Source organism: Malus domestica, chromosome 13 (assembly GCF_042453785.1).
Source record: "Malus domestica chromosome 13, GDT2T_hap1".
Classification (NCBI taxonomy): Eukaryota; Viridiplantae; Streptophyta; class Magnoliopsida; order Rosales; family Rosaceae; genus Malus; species Malus domestica.
Window position 1 is genome coordinate 37,593,507 of NC_091673.1, and position 4,874 is coordinate 37,598,380.

At 40.9% G+C, this 4,874-nt stretch overlaps 1 pseudogene; it reads left to right on the forward strand.

Annotated features, from left to right (window-relative positions):
• Positions 1 to 437: 437 nt before the first annotated feature.
• LOC114820449 (dof zinc finger protein DOF1.6-like) lies at positions 438 to 3,225 on the forward strand (annotated as a pseudogene).
• Positions 3,226 to 4,874: the final 1,649 nt, after the last annotated feature.

Here is a 4,874-nt window from a genome sequence, read left to right on the forward strand (position 1 = left end):
CAGCCTGGTCGTGCCCATCCATTCTTACTCCGCATTTTTCTGCTGCATTGCTGGCAAAACCTTTGGTGGAGGCCAGAGACAAGCACAAAACTTTATGCTTTCTATGATACTGCTTTTCTTCACTCAAATCAGCTGTGCACCTGTCCGCTTGACACCATCTCATTACGCCACCTCCTCCTCCGCTGGATGACAAGGATGACGACGATCTCTTCACGCCTCCTTTCTTTTTTCTGTCTACTTGCAGCTCACCATCAAATTTCTCCTCCTCCCTCTTCACGGCTCTCTCAATTGCAGCCGTTCCGTGACGAACATAGGCTCCAGAACACTATGCGGAGGTTGAGGGAGGGGAGGGAGAGAGATACGATACGGGCTTCGTTGGTGGAGCATCGGACCTTAAGAGTGCCATTGTAGCGGCCAGGAACTTGGGGTCTCAAAAAATGCAGGACCCTACAACGTTTCAGCCCATAAAACCCTAATTTCCAGAGTAAGAGCAGCTGAAATGTCCGCGCTGCGAGTCTTCCAACACCAAGTTTTGCTACAACAACAACTACAACCTCTCGCAGCCGCACCACTTCTGCAAGGACCGTAAGCGGTACTGGACCAAATGCGGCGCTCAGAGAAACATCCCTGTCGACGGCGAAAAAAGGAAGAACATGAAGAAATCATCGTCGTCAGCTTCGAAATGCTCCTTATCGTCACTGTCGAGCTCATCAGCAGCAGCAGCTCAAAACCCGGATCCGCAGCCTAATCGGACCCAGGTCTGTGCCCCGAAAATCGACCAAGACCTCGGGGTGATGGATATCTTAGGGAGCTTCAGCTCACTCCTGGCTTCAAATGGGCAATTTGGATTGCTTCTAAAGGGTCTGAATCCAAATGGGTCGGGTCTGAAACTGATGTAAATGGGTGATTATGGGGAGAACTTGGATGCTATAGGTAATGGGTTGGATTCGGATCCGGGTCTGGGTTTGGAGGGCCAGGGCAATGGAAATCCAGAGAGCTATATGGGGTTGCAAAATGGTGATTCTTCAACCTTGAGCTGTTGGAATGAGAGTAGGTAGGGATTGATGAACTCTCTTGCTAACAAATCACCAACCATTTCTTGACACCAGAAATTTAAAAGACAAAATTGAGAAGGCTCAGAAAAGCGTGGTAGGTGTTTTGTCTTTGTGTGGGTTTTGCAGATCCACGGCAGAGGTAAAAAACATTAAGAGAGAACCGACACAACTTTTCGTATCGATTCCCATAGACGGCGCCAAATGTTGATGCACAAAACTGGAGGTCTTGGAACAACATAAATCCGGCCGTGAATCTGCAAGAAATGTAAATAACACAAGATGTATCGTGGTTCACCCCAAGGTTTGGGCTACGTCCACACTGATTGTATTTATCAGAAAGCATTTGTGAGGGAGAGATTGTGAGAGCTTTGCTCTAGATAGGAGAGACTTAGGGTTTGTGAGGGTGAGGAGGCCTTTTTATAGAATAAGGGCTCCTCACCTAATTACATATTTGCCCCTTCCTTTATTACATAATTACATTTAAGTCCCCCGAGTATTTATACGAGGTCTAAATACGAGGCCCTAAATATGGTATAAACAAGTTTAATAATAATAGATAGAATATATAAACAAATAGATAATAATAAAATAAAGAAAAAGAAAAAGGAAAAGGGGAGGAGGAATCGAGAAGTGGGGGAAGGCGGTGGTGAAGGAAAAAAAAGGGAAGGGATCTTCGGGATCTCTCTCTTTTCTGAGGGGAAGGAGGAGAGGACTTCCCACAAATATCTATATATCATTTGTCATGGGTTCCTTAACCCATGAAATTCAAAGCCTAGTAGTTATGGTGAACCAAGACTCAACTCAAGAACAAAGTGAGTTGAGAAATCTTATACATTTGTTGATTCCTCTTTGCATAAGCAAAGGCTAATCACCCAAGGAGAGGGCCTTCATTCCTTGCTTCTTAGCTCCATGGATTTCTTGGAGGAGGATGGTTGAAAGGATTTTCCAAGTTCCCAAAATAGGGAACCTCTAATTTTTCCACACCAAGGAGAGCATTGATGAGGAGATGAGTGACCTAGATAAACGACTTCCTAAATCTTATTCATACTCTGGCCAGAGATTCTTAATCATATCATAATGTATTCTCCCTCAAATGGTTTGAAGGTTAGAGATCCCTTGTTGCGCATTCACTTGCTTCTATGGCTTAGTGGCTTAACCCCAACCATGTCATGGACACCCTCTGACGGAGTGACTTTGACATAGACAAAAAGATCAAAGACCTAACCACAAGACAACTATGATGCCTCAGGTCAAATGACTACTTTACATTATCCATGAGTTCTCATGTGACATGAGTATGAGAACTCCTTGTTGATCGCGTTCAGTAGACTCAATCTCTATTGAGCACCTATGTACTTGTCTTGGTGTCAGTCACACCAATGACTCGAGACCAGTCACTCTCCCTAAGAGAAGATATAAGACGTACTGATCTTAACGAACTGTCAATGCCCAATTGGCAATCCTATGATCAGGAACATTTAGGATATGTATAGAAAAGAGAATGGTCTCATGAATCTAACTTCTTTAGATCACATTCTCTCAATTACATATACCTTGGACTTATCGTTTAAGCATATAAAATTTATATAAGATGGCTTCAAACAATAATTTTTGCCCTTTATATTAAACTAGATTAGTTTAACATGTGAAATGTCCATAAGGTATCATCATATGATTGGTTTTAGGGCACATTTCCAACATTGCCAAGCGGTACAAACTGGAGCATGATAATGGAAAGTTATTGAGGTGGGTGGTGTGTGGCTTATGAAGGTTATGGAAATGTAGAAATAGCTTGATCTTTGAGAAGAAATCGGTGGAGCTGGTTGAGGCTATTCATTTGCTAAAACAACAAAGGAATGAGATTGAAGAATCAAAAGCAATCAAGGGTGCACCGCTGGAAGGGATGCCAAGGTATGTAAGGGAGGAGCAGATGCTGCCTTCATGTTAGATAGGTCCCTTATTTCACAGGATTAAGGTGAATTGTGATTTCGCATGGCTTAAAGAAATAGGGCAGGGAGGCTACAGTTGGGTGGCACGGGACTTTGCAAGGATTTTTAAGGCGGCAGGAAGAATGGGAAATTTCCCATGTGAATCAAGTTTGATGGCGGATGCAGAGGGTGTACGAGCAGCCTTGCTTGCTTGTTTGAATAGAGGGTTTGATGTGATTTAGGTGGAAACGGACTCTAAGGGGCTTGTGGATATGATCAATGGAACAACAGAACCAAACATTGTTATTGAAAGTCTTCTCTTTGACATTAAGTGCGTGCAAATGCAATTGCAGTCAGTAGAGTTTATTTTTGCTCCCCAAAGTTGTAATAGGGAAGCACATCTAGTGGCTTCGTTTATCTCTCGTATAGGTGGTGTTCATACATAGGATGTTTTTTAGCCAGAGTGGTTGTTCAATACTTTGGCTTCCAATGTAAATGTCGCAATTTGAGTTTAATAAAACTTATCTTTCCACAAAAAAACAAAAAACCATATTTGATCCATCCTGTGTAAGCCCAATAATTGATTGATTTCTCTGACAAAATAATGTAATGTCTCTTAAATTTAGGTTTGGAAATAATTTCTGAATTTGCTTAAATCGTATTAATTAAATTGTACAATACTACATCATTATATAATTACAAATGATTCCTATAAACTAGTTATTTGTTACAAAGAAGGAATATTATCAATTTCATTATTTGTTCCCTAATTCACGTTGATCTTTCCCTAATTGACATTGATCAAGGATATGAATTGTGAAAGAACCATTGACTTCTCAACACTCCCCCTCAAGTTGGAGAGTGAATGTCATGAACACCCAACTTGACTAACAAAGAATGAAATCTTTCCTTGCCCAAAGATTTGGTAAAGATGTCGGCTTCCTATGACATGGATGGAACAAATCCCATGACGATTTTTCCTTCCATGATTTTATCTCGAACAAAGTGACAATCAATTTCAATTTGTCATGTTGAAACACTGGATTAGCTGCAATATGAAGAGTAGTTTGGTTGTCACAAAATAAGGTAGCCACCCCTTTGTTGTGGATTTGTAAATCACGAAACAAATTCTGCAACCATGTTAACTCATAACATGCTACTGCCATGGACCTATACTCTACTTCGGCAGACGACAAAGTAATGGTTTTTTGATGCTTACTTTTCCATGGAATAAGAGTCTCCAAGGAAAACACAATAACCAATTGTGGACCATTGAGTGGTAGGACATCCTGCCCAATCCGAATCACAATATGCTTTCAACTTAAGATCAACTTTGACAAGATAACATTATACCTTGTCCAGATGCACCTTTCAAATATTTTAAGATACGCAAGGCAGCTTCATAATGCAGCTTTCAAGGAGCCTGCATAAATCTACTTAACATGTGGATTGAATATGTGATGTCTGGCCCGGTAATAGGGATGTAAATTAGATGATCAATCAACCTCCTATACTTGGTCGGATCTTTGAGAATCTCACCTTCATCGGAAGTAATTTTCGATGTTGCTCCATAGGAAAGTTAATAGGCCTAGATCCTAGAAATCCCACGTCATCAAGAATATCCAACCAGTATTTCCTTTGTGAAATAGAAATCCCTTTCTTAGAGCGTGCCCCTTGTATGCCCAAAAAGTATTTTAAATTACCAAGATCTTTGATAAGGAACTTAGTATTTTCCAGTAATTAGAATGTCATCAATGTAAATAAAATGAACAGTGGATGACTTGCCTTCTTGTTTGGTGAAAAGTGAATAGTCAGCTTTCGAATTGAACATAGCTAGCAAACTTAATGGCTTGGGAGAACTTGCTATCAAGAGGCTTGTTTCAAATCATAA